The sequence below is a fragment of the Dromiciops gliroides genome, chromosome 2 (assembly GCF_019393635.1).
Source record: "Dromiciops gliroides isolate mDroGli1 chromosome 2, mDroGli1.pri, whole genome shotgun sequence".
NCBI lineage: Eukaryota > Metazoa > Chordata > Mammalia > Microbiotheria > Microbiotheriidae > Dromiciops > Dromiciops gliroides.
Window position 1 is genome coordinate 23,337,485 of NC_057862.1, and position 12,641 is coordinate 23,350,125.

The 12,641-nt window shown below is 38.7% G+C and overlaps 1 pseudogene; it reads right to left on the bottom strand.

The window, feature by feature from the left end:
• Positions 1-9,008: 9,008 nt before the first annotated feature.
• Positions 9,009-10,873, bottom strand: LOC122738194 (annotated as a pseudogene).
• Positions 10,874-12,641: the final 1,768 nt, after the last annotated feature.

A 12,641-nucleotide genomic window follows, 5' to 3' on the forward strand; every position in this document is an offset into this window, starting at 1 on the left:
GAAACCAAAGATGCCTATAGTCATATGAAAAATTCTTTAAATCATCATTGAGCAGAGAAATGCAAATTAAAACAACTCTGAGGTATCACTTCACATCCATCAGAGTGGCAAATATTTTTTTTAAAAAAAGGAAAATGTTGGATGTTGGAGGGGTTGTGGGAAAACTGGGATGCTAATCCAATGTTGTTGGTGGAGTTGTGAACTGATCCAACCATTCTGGAAAGCAATTTAGAAGGATGTCCAAAGGGCTATAAAACTGTGCATATCTTTTGATCCAGCAATATCACTGCTAGGTTTATATACCAAAGATATTCCCGCAATGAGAAAAAGACCTATTTACACTAAATATTTATAGTGGCCCTTTCTGTAGTGGCTAAGAATTGGAAATCAAAGAAATGCCTATCAAGTGGAGAACAGCAGAACAATCTGTGGTACATGATTGGGATGGAATATTATTGTGCTATAAGAAATGACAAACAGGATGATTTCAGAAAGGGCTGGAGAGACTTATATGAACTGATCTGCAGTGAAATGAACAGAACCAGGAGAATGGTATCATGAGAGCAATATTGTTTGATGAAGAACTGTAATGACTAATTATGAAGCATATTATCCACCTCTAAAAAAGAACTGATCATGATTGAACACAGACTGAAACATGCTATTTCTCACTTTCTTTATGTATTTCTTTTATATGTTTTCTTCCACAAAATTACCAATATGGAAATGTTTGACATAATTGCAAATGTATAACCTTTATCTGATTGCTTACCACCTCAGGGAGGGGAGAGGGAAGGGAGGAAGAGAGGCATAGAATTTGGAACTCAATACTTTAAATAAAAAGGTTTGCTAAATTTTTTAAAAAATAAATTAATTCATCTTGAATTTAAAGGCATTAGGAAACTTAGTAGTCATCTAGTCTGATCACCTCATTTATAGGTGAAGAAACTGAGGTTCAGAGGAATTAAGTTGCTTGCCACAGATCACACAGTCGCAAGTAGCAGAGTTAGTATTTAAACCGAGATCCTCAGACTCCAAATGCAGTGTTCTATCCATTACCCTATGCTGTCACTACCATTTTAAATGTCCTTATTAAAAACAACAACACACAACACTATATTGAGCTTCAGGGATGAGACTGAAAAACCTAAAGACCCAGAGTCACCCCAAGCTTCTGGGATTAGCCATGTCTGTGGGATGGACTTGTATACAGTAAAGATTTAATAAATGTTTTAGGGAAGTGAACATGGTAAAGAACCTCTCCAAAAGCAGGCTCCTCAAGGGGTTCTCTTTCCACAGCCTGTTAGTGGGTTTTATATTTGAATCCTTCTCAATTTGTCAGGAAGAAAGGGAGCCAGCATTTTACTGAGCATGTGTAGGACACTGTCCTATGCATTTTATAAATATTATCTCATTGGATCCTTAAATAACCCTGAAAGGTACATGATACTCAAATCTTCATTTTAGGGTTGAGGAGACTGAAATAGACAAAGCTCAAGTGGCTTGCCCAGAGTCACACAGCTGGTAAGCAACTAAGGCTGCTTTTGAACTCAGGTATTTCTGACTTCAAGCCGCCAGGCCATCCACTGGGTCACCTAGCTGCCTTCAGGAGCACAGGATCCATCAGAGCTTTTAGTTAGCTGGTATAGCCTTCAGGAATGCAGGGTTACCTGCACACCATATGGAGGCTCTGGAAGATGAATACATTTGTTAAACAGAAATCCTTATGCCATATTGTAACTGTGCTCACACTGCAGCATTAAAAAATATCCTTTTTTTTTTTTTAGTCCAAAATGTGATTGCTGAAGACACAGGACTCCAGGATGAAGCAACTGAAACATGTTGAGTGGCTCCAGGATCAGAGACACATCTGTTGTCCAGCTGGCCTCAGGGAGCAGAAGGTTCAGGACAACTGGACCTTCTAGCTAGGAGGAGATCACTCCTACTCACCCCCTCCCCACTAGGATTTAACCAGAGACAGAAGCAGAAAAAATGATGGTCTTCAAAAGACCAACATGTGAATTTGAGAAAAGAAAAACCAAAGAGATGGGTTTTTTATTTTAATTTATTTTACTCTCCTTCCTTTTAAAATCAAAAGAATAGCATCTATTCCAAACTAGCTGTATGACACTGAGTAAATCATCCTCCCTCTCATGTCCCCAGACAACTCCCTTAGACTACATTACAGACAAGTATCTGATATGTATGCACCACATGAGTGGAGGGCATTTCCATGCTGAGAATTTCCTACTGGTAATGAAATCAGAAGTCTGTACCAAAAAGAAAAAAGAAAAAATGGAGCAAGACCTGTGCTAGGTGCTGGGAATCGAAAGACTAAAATTCAATAGTCTGCTCCCCCAAAGGATGGAAAATATATGTCTAAAGAGGAGTTGTAAAAAAAATATCTCTGGCCAGGAGAATCTCACACTGCAAACATCCTACAGGAACTTAATAGTTCAGAGTGTTTCCCACTGCAAGGACCTTGTGATTTTCTCCAGATATATCCTTCTTGCATAAGCAACCTGGAAACTTTTCACAGTGCACATTACTCTGAGGTTGTAGAAGCACAGCAGAGCTTTGGATTAATCAAGAAAGCCATTCTCTAGTGCCCAGGAATGTCCTGTTTGTCTTCTTCCTTGCAAAGATAAATCTGTCAACTCCCTCAGTAGTGTATTCTTTTTTTTTTTTCCGGGGCAATGAGGGTTAAATGACTTGCCCAGGATCACACAGCTAGTGTCAAGTATCTGAGTTTGGATTTGAACTCATGTCCTCCTGAATCCAGGGCCAGTGCTATATTCACTGTACCACCTAGCTGCCCCACCTCAGTAGTGTATTCTGAGAAATTTGTCTGTCAGTCAATAAATATTTATTAAGCATTTACTATATATCAGGCACTGTGCTAAGCACTGGTGATACAGAGAGAGGCAAAAGATAGTCCCAGCCCTTCAGAAGCTCACAGTCTAAGTGGGGGAGAGAAAAAGCAACTATGTTAAAACAAGCTATATATAGGATAAATAGGAAATAATTAAGAGAAGGCAGGACTACAAATAAGAGGGGTGGAAGGAGGCTTCCTTTTAGTTGGGACTTAATGCAAGTCAGGGAGGTCAGTTGTTAGAGTGGAAGAGGGAGAGAACTCCAGCCATGGGGGTGGGGGAAAGCCAGAGAGAATGCTGGGAGCTGAGAGATGGAGTATCTTGTTTCTGGAAGAGCTCGGAGGCCAGTGTCCTTGGATTGAAGAGGACACATTGGAAGGAAAGTGTTAGAAGCCTGGAAAGGTAGGAAGGGGCTGGGTTATAAAAGGCTTGGAAAGTCAAATGGAGGATTTTATATTTGATCCTGGACATGATAGGGGACCTGGGAATTTATTGAGCAGAGGAGTGAAATGGGCAGACCTGAGCTCTAGGAAATTCACGTTAGTGGCTGCATGAATGATAGTTTGGAGTGCAGAGACTTGAAGCAGGCAGACCCACTGGGGGCTATAGCAATAGTCCTGGTATGAGGTGGTGAGGGCCTGTACCAGGCTGGGGGCAGTGTCAGAGGACAGAAAGGAATGTTTTAGAAGGATGGCACAGAGGTGAATGATTAGGCTTGGCAACAGCTTGGATATGGGGGATGAGAGGCAGTGAGGAGTCAGGGATGACTCAGGTAGTGTGTCCAAGGGACTGGGAAAATGGTGTTACCCTCTGCAGTAACAGGGAAGGTTGGAGCTGGGGGAAGGTTTAGGAAGAAAAATAATGAGTTCTGTTCAGGACATATTGAGTTTAAGATGTTTACTTGATATTTACATTAAAATGTCTGAAAAGCATCCAGAGATGAGAGATTGGAGGCCAGCAGATAGATTAGGGCAAGATAGGTAGGTATGAGATGTGTCAACAAAGATATGGTAATTATATCCATTAGAGCTGATGAGATCACCAAATAAAGAAGTATAAAGGGAGAAGAAAAGAGGGCCGTGGGGGACACCTATGGTTAGAATGTGTGATCTTGAGGAGGATCTTGCAAAGGGGACAGAAAAGGAGGTCAGGTAGGAAGAGAATCAAGGGAAAGTGGTATCTAGAAAACTTAGAAGAAAGAATCAAGGAAGAGAGAGTTATCAACAGTGTCAAAGACTTTTGAGAGATCAAGGAGAATGAGGATTGAGAAAAAGCCATTGGATTTGACAACTGAGAGATTATTAGTAATTTTGGAGAGAGCAGTTTCAGTGAAATTATGATGGCAGAAGATAAAATGTAAGGGATTAAAAAGAGAGTAAGAGAAGAAAAAAAATGGAAGCACCTATTGTAGATATCTTTTCAAGGAGGTTAGCCACAAAGGACAGAAGAGATATGTGATGATAGTTAGCAGGGATGGAAGGATCAAGTTAAGTTTTTCTGAGGATGGGGGAGACATCAGCATATTTGCAAGCAGTAAAGAAGGAGCCAATAGGAAGAGAATGATTGAAAATAGAGTGTAGATGGCAGAAGGGACAGTCTTTTGGAGAAGAGAGGATGGAATGAATTACTTGAACAAATAGGGGGCTTAGCTTTGGTATTGACCAAGACTATGTCATCATGTGACATACAAGTCTTGCAGGAGATAGTGGTAGGAGGCATCTGAGTGATAACAGATGAGGAAGAGGGGAGAAATGGGGGCTCTTAGTGAATAGTCTCAATTTTTCTGTAAAATACTAGGGAAGGTTCTCAGCTGAGAGAGTGGGGTAAGGGGGAGTAATGGGAAATTTGAGGAAGGATGAAAAGGCTTGGAAAAGTCACTGTGGAGAATGGGATGGTGAGCTGATAAGGCTGGTATGGTAGGATTGCCTAGTGGCATTGAGAGCCCAGTTGGAGTTGTATAACATAAATTTTATTGAACCCGGTTGGAATGGTTCCATTATTTTCACCATAATCATTTAGCAGCACATGTGTAGGAGTGAAGCTAGTGAATGATGGGAATGACTCAAGGCTGGGGTTTGGTAGGGCAAAATTGGTAATATGATAGGAAGCTAGATATTCAAGAAAGGAGGGCAGAGTAGAGCTGATTTCATTCACCAAATGTCAAGATGGGGAAAAGAAGAGAGAGTAACTAATGGGAGAAAGGAGGCCATCTCCCCTTTCCCATCTCTAGAGGAGGTGGTTTGGGAGAGGACTGAGGGATCAAGGGACTGAAGGTCATCATGAAGATGAATGTTTGGTAAGGGAAGGCAGAGGGAGAGGGGAAAGCCAATAGATTACAGTCTGATAAGGGAATATCATAATTCTTGAACATGGAGGTAGTATATTTTGTGCTGATGGCAAGATCAAGGATATGACCATCCTTGCACATGGCTGAGATAGGGTAGAAGAGTAGATCTTGGGAAGTGAGGAGGAAGTTGAGGAACTGAGTACTTAAAGTGTTTGAAAGAGAGTCAATATGTTGAAGTCCCCTAGTTTAGGGCAGGAGTTGGGGAGGAGAAAAAAATATGAGTCATGTACTGAACTCATTGAGGAAGGAAGCGGAGTGACCTAAAGATCTAGAGAAAACAGCTACCAGGGTTTTAATTGGGTGGTAGAGATAAATTGATTGAACCTCAGAGGAGGTGAGGTTACTGAGTGATGGAAGCAGAGAGAGAATCTGGAATTGACAATGGGGAACAGGGAGGATTCTAACTCCCCTGCCTTGACCAGTGAATCATATGTCCAATAATGGGATCTCTGGGACAGATATTGTTATAAACAAATGATTAACAGTTGAGTGACTTTTCTCTCATGATTCCAGATTGTTTTCTATAAATATCTGGCCAATTCACAGCTCTACCAACAATGCATTTGTTTCAAAATGGTGATTTGCCAACATAATTAGCACAAAAACAAAGAGGGGGAAAGAGGTGCTAAGTGCTGTTCAAGCCCTTAGCAATCTAGGTTTGTGATCTCAATGTCTTCCTTGTCTCTACTCTGTTCTCCATCCTCTCATATCTAACCAGTTGCCAAATTTTATTGATAGTTCTTCAATATCAACTCTCAAAACCATTCCACTCATGGAGACAGCACCCTAGTCTGGTAATACCTCACCTTCTCTCTGGACAATGGAAATAGACTGCCACAGGGGATTTTGCTTAAAACAGATGTAAAATGGGTTTGAGAACTTCTTTGTATCCTGAAATTTTCAGTTCAGAGGGACAACTATTTTCCCTAAGCTTTGAAAGTGATTTAGATCATAAGCATATCTGAGTTGAAAAGTGAACTCAAGTCATGTGTAGTACCTTTTATTTTAAAAAATACTTTTGATTTTATTAAACAAAGTATAAAATGTTCTAAGATGTCTACATCTTTAAACATATAGATAATTGAAGTCTCTTCATATGCAAGTCAGATTTTCTTTACTTCCATTCAGATATTAATTTTCAGTGTTCAATCAGAACATTGTAACATTTTTGATTCCTGACAATATATTTTTAAAAGCAAAAAAGAAAACAATTGGAAAAAATATTGATTGTTCATGGATAGGTCAAGCCAACATTATAAAAATAACAACCCTACCTAAGTTAATTTATTTATTTAGTGCTATATCAATCAAACTATTCAAAAACATTTTATAGATGTAGAAAATATAATAAAATTCATCTGGAAAAACAAAAGCTCAAGGATATCATGGGAATCAATGAAAAAAAATCAAAAAGAAAGTGGTCTAGCAGTACCAGATCTCAAACTGTATTATAAAGCAGTAGGTATCAAAACAATCTGGTACTGGCTAAGAAATAGAGAGGTGGATCAGTGAAATAGAATAGGTACATATAGGTAGTGTATGATAAACTCAAAGATCCAAGCTTTTGGAGCAAAATGTCATTTGACAAAAACTTCTGGGAAAACTGGAGAATAGTGTGGCAGAAACTGGGTATAGACCAACATTACACACCATATACTAAAATAAGGTCAAAATGGATACATTATTTACAAATAAAGTATGATACCATAAGCAAATTAAGAGAATACGAAATCATTTGTCTCTCAAATTTATGGGCAGAGGAAGAATTTAGAGGACCAAAGAAAATATATAGAGTAAAACAAAATGTAAAATAGAAAATTTTGATTATATAAAATTAAAAAAGTTTTTGCACAAACAAAACTAATTTAACCAAGATTATAAGCAAAGCAGAAAACTGGAAAAGAATTTTTGAAACAAATATCTCTGATAAAGGCCTCATTTCTCAATTATATAGAGAATTGAGTCAATTTTATAAAAATACAAGTCATTCCCCAATTGATAAATGGTCAAAGGATATGAACCGACAGCTTTCAGACAAAGAAATCAAAGCTATCCATAATCATGTGAAAAAATGCTCTAAGGGGCAGCTAGGTGATGCAGTGGATAGAGCACCAGCCCTGGAGTCAGGAAGACCTGAGTTCGAATCCGGCCTCAGACACTTGACACTTACTAGCTGTGTGACATTGGGCAAGTCACTCAACCCAAATTGCCTTACGAAAAAAAACAAAACAAACAAACAAACAAACAAAAATGCTCTAGATCACTCCTGATCAGAGAAATGCAAATTAAAACAACTCTAAGGTATCACCTCACACCGATCTGGGTGGCAAATATAACAAAAACAGAAAATATTGGGTATTGGAAGGGATGTGGGAAAGGTGGCACAATAATCCACTTTTGGTAGAGTTGTGAAAAGATCCAACCATTCTCGAGAGCAATTTGGAACTATGCCCAGAGGGTTATAGAACTGTGTATACCCTTTGATCCAGCAATACCACTGCTAGGTTTATATCCCAAAGACATCCCCAAAAAGAGAAAAAGACGTATTTGTACAAAAATATTTATAGCTACTCCTTTTTTGATGGCTAAGAATTGGAAATCAAAGCCATGCCCATTAATTGGGGAATGACTAAACAAGCTGTGGTATATGATGGTGATGGAATATTATTGTGCTATAAGAAATGACAAGCAGGATGATTTCAGAAAGGCCTGGAAAGACTTATATGAACTGATGTATAGTGAAATGAGCAGAACAAGGAGAATGCTGTGCACAGAGACAGCAATATTGTTTGGTGTAGAACTGTGAATGACTTAACCATTCTTGAGAATACAATAGTCCAAGACAATCCTGTGTAATTTAAGATTCTAAATGTGGATTCTAATGTGTTCCCCCAGTTTGGGGGAAACTGACTAAAAATCACTGATAAAACGAGTTTAGGTTTTTAAGGGTTTATTGGAAAATAGAAAGAAAAAGATTGAGAACAGAATTCTAACAGTCTGGCATTCCTATCTTTCCTCAAATCTCCTGTGAAGTCCTCTGCCACCACCACCATCAAGTCCGGAAGCCAAAAGGCTCGCGCTCTCTGCGCAGGCTCCCTTTCCTCCTTCCTGTCTCCTCCCAGACCATAGGAGGCTCCTCCAGTTGATTGGCTGGTAGACTTGATAGACAGCACCCATGAGCAAGCGTCATTTCCTGACGCCAAGGAAAAGCCACAATGCCTCTGAGGCATTTTCCTCATGGTGGAGCTCTCCACAGCAAGTCTCCAGTAGGTGGCGTCATTCCAATCATTACAATCCCAAAGGACTATTGATGAGACATACTATCCACCTCCAAAGAAAGAACTGATGTTGATGGAACACTGACTGAAGCATGCTATTTTTGTTTCATTTTTTCCTTTTATTTTAGTCTTCTTATGCAAAATGACTAACATGGTCATGTTTTACATTAATTGTACATATATAACACATATCTGATGGCTTATTACCTCAGAGAGGGGGCAGGGGAGGGATGGAAGGAGGGATAAAAAGTAAAACTGAAAACTATAAATAAAAATGTTTATTACTTAAAATAGCAACAAAGAAACAAACAAAAAAACCCCACCAGTATTATCTTTCCTCCAATGTCCTCCAACTTGCTTGTTCAGCTTTTGCTAAGCTGAAAGGCAACAATTCCAAAAGTAAGTTGTTCCCTGGATTGTAAATGCTTCCAAGATCAATAAATGTTTCTTGTCCTTCCACAAGTTCTTGCCATGTTTCTTCATGGTTTTTTTCTGCTTGTGTTGTTTCTATTATTCAGCCATTAATATAAACTCATTTGGGACTTCCTGGTTGGCTCTCTCCAAAATATTGATTGATATATCAGCTGTTTTCCAATCATTCTAGTAATTAAGGTAATTGATTTCTCCTGTATGCCCAGCTCTATTCTCGGTACACCCTACTCTATGAACATACTCCTCAAGGTTTTCAAGAAAATCAAAGTTAAAAACATGGGCGATGTCTAAGACATCAAGACCTCATGATGCCAGATCTGTAGCTATCAATATTTGTACTATTCCTGTTTTAAACTCTTTCAGTGCTCATTCATGATCACATTGTTCTTGATTATCATGTAATGGCTGTACAGGTAAATCCTCAATGCTCAGGTCACTGGATATATCATCAGTAATAAGTTCTCTCCCTACAAAAATAATTACTTTGTCTTCAGGCTTCACTGAATCAATGAAGGAATATATAAGAACAGGCTGCTCTAGTTCTGTTTTTATGATTATTTTCTGCTTTACACTATTCACAGTGGCAAGATCCATGATTCCAACTTAAACAGGCACTGGATCATTCAGATACTTTTGTGAAAGGTGATGTACAGCCTCAGGCTGAGTAGCACTGGTCCTAATAGTTTGTCTATCTGGCCATACATCTAATAAAATCTTCATTATTTGAGGTCCAAAGCACATACCTAAGATTTTAGCAGCTTCATCCAGAACCAAATATGTGATGCTATTCAGGTTGATGAATTCATTCATTTGAATATCATTGAGTCTACCAGTGGTAGTAATAACAGTATCTACACCCTTAGTAACCTGTTCAATCTAACTTCTTCTGTCTCCACCACAATATGTATAAATGTCTTTAATTCCTTAAAGGTATATTTTTTTACGTTCACTCTCTTTTTCTTTTTTTGTGGGGCAGTGAGGGTTAAGTGACTGCCCAGGTGACACAGCTAGTAAGTGTCATGTGTCTGAGGTAGGATTTGAACTCAGGACCTCCTGAATCCAGAGCTAGTGCTTTATCCACTGTGCCACCTAGCTGCCCCTTATGTTCACTCTCAACTTGTAGAGCCACTTTTCTGGTCAGTGTCAGCACAAGCATTCCAGAACTGTCCCTTTTCTCCCTGCTTTCTGGCTGCAGGTCAAGATAAATCTTTCCTGTGCCAATTAAAGCAAGGTAAATCAGATCAATTCCTCTTAATATTATTGGCCATGCTTGTGACTGTATACATGGGGGTCTTGTGAAACCTACTTTCTTTATATTAGTCATAACATCAGGATAATGATCAAATTCATCTTCAAATGTGCATGGTGGATTGGGTATTATATATTTTTTCATTTTCTCTTAAGTCGTCTCACATAATATTTTTGTTTTCTTTCCTCCACTTATCTACTTGTGGCTGTTGTGTTCATTTTGTCTTTGAAGATTCTACGTAGAAATCTTTCTTAATTGGGGAAAGAACGTCCCACTTTGTTTTAATGTCATGGAGGTGGCCCTGTTTAATAGCCTCACAATCAATCACTGTTACTTTTTTTTGTGGGCCATTTTCATTACAAGATGATTTAAATGTGTTTCCAGTTTTTGTGTCCTCTCTAGAAAAATTTTCTATTTAAAAAATTATTTTCTCTATCATTAACTTAGCTGATTTCTGGGTTTCCTTGTTGCCATATAGTCTCATTTCTGACTGGAGATCCCCCATGTTTATCTGAATTTTAGAACCTGATGATTCTTGAATTTTCTTTATTTTTGTTCCACCCTGATCTATGACTACCCTAACGACAAAGCTATCGAATTTAAAACAGAACTGCACTTCCGTGTAACGGGAGCTTCTCTGCTCAGTACTCCAGGACTCCGGAGGGCCATAGCAAGCCTGCAAGGGCACTGACATGACTACTCTACTGTCTAGTGCTTTTAAACGAACACACACACGCTGGCAGAGAGGAAGAAGTGGGGACTGAGAAGCAGAATCAGTGGAGGACACAGTGTTCCTATCCCCACTCAGGAATTAGTGAAGCTCACTAGAAAGAATTGTCAGCACAAAGACAAATGTGGCAAAGAAGAAACCAAAAAATGATCTGAGCTGTGACTAGAAAGGGGAGACTAATGTGGGCCCATTGGTCCCATCAAGGGTCTCATGATCCTTCTAAATATTTTGGAATAGAAGACTCTGACTGAAGCTGCCAGTTGCACTCACCTCTTCAAGGACTGAAGGATGATTCAAAAGTTTTACTCTTTCCCAACTGTTCCTCATGTCTGTCCAGTAATCAACACTGGAACGTATACTACTCTTTCTTTTACCTAATAGTTTCGCATATCCTGATTTTGCCTTAACCATATCAAGACTGGGATTAGCTAGACATACAAAACATATGCATCATAGCAGAGACAAACTTCTGTCTGAATATTAGGATTTTCCTAACTGGGGACGTTGAGTTATTGTGATTAAATTAATAACTTTTCATTTGATATGAACTCAACAAAATAGCAGAGAGAAGGTGATCACATTGATTTGAGGACTATTATATTGCTCTTAGGCTAAAATTTATTAATTGTAATCTCCAGAGAGTACTGTGTAACCAACTCCACCCTTCACAGACAACCACTGGTGGTACACAGACAAATGATTAGCCTTGCAGGTGGAAACAGGCCTTTGAGTCCTTCTTTTGAAAAAAATAGACATCATCTAAATATATGTTTACTATAGTTCCTGTTGCCTTCTCTATACATCCATGTACACCAGAATACAAACATATCCCAGCATTTGTATTTTTTTTTCAATAATAACACCTGACATTTTTTTTTTGGTGGGGCAATGAGGGTTAAGTGACTTGCTCAGGGTCACACATCTAGTAAGGGTCAAATGTCTGAAGCCGGATTCAAACTTAGGTCCTTCTGATTCCAGGGCTGGTGCTTTATCCATTGTACCACCTGGTTGCCCCAATTCCTGACATTTCTTTTCTTTTCTTTTTTTAAAAAAAGTATCTTATTATTTTCCAGTTACATATAAGGATAGTTTTCAACATTTTTTTTCACAAAATTTTTAGTTCCATTTTTTTTTCTCCCACCCTCCCTTTCCTCTCTCCTCCCTGAGATGGAAAGCAGTCTGAAATAGGTTGTATATGTACAATCACATTAAACATATTTCTATGTTAGTCATCTTGTGAAAGAAGAATCAGAGCACAAGGGAAAAACCTCAAAAAAGAAAGAAAAAATAGGCCAAAAGTAGAAACAGTATGGTTAAATCTGCATTGATAATTCACTGTTCTTTTTTGTGGATGTTGAGAATTTTTTCTATCATGAGTTCTTTGAAACTGTCTTGGATCGTTGCAATGCTGAGAAGAGTCAAGTCTATCACCATTTGTTCATCACACATTGTTGCAGTTACTGTGTACAATGTTCTCCTGGTTCTGCTCCTCTCAGTCAGCATCAGTTCATGTAAGTCCTTCCAGGTTTCTCTGAACTCCTCCTGCTCATCATTTCTTACAGCACAATAGTATTCCATTATATTCATATACCACAACGTGTTTAGCCATTCCCCTATTGATGGGCATTCCCCCAATTTCCAATTCTTTGCCACCACAAAGAGAGTTACTATAAATATTTTTTTTGTATATGTGGGTCCTTTCCCCTTTTCTATGGTCTCTTTGGGATACAGA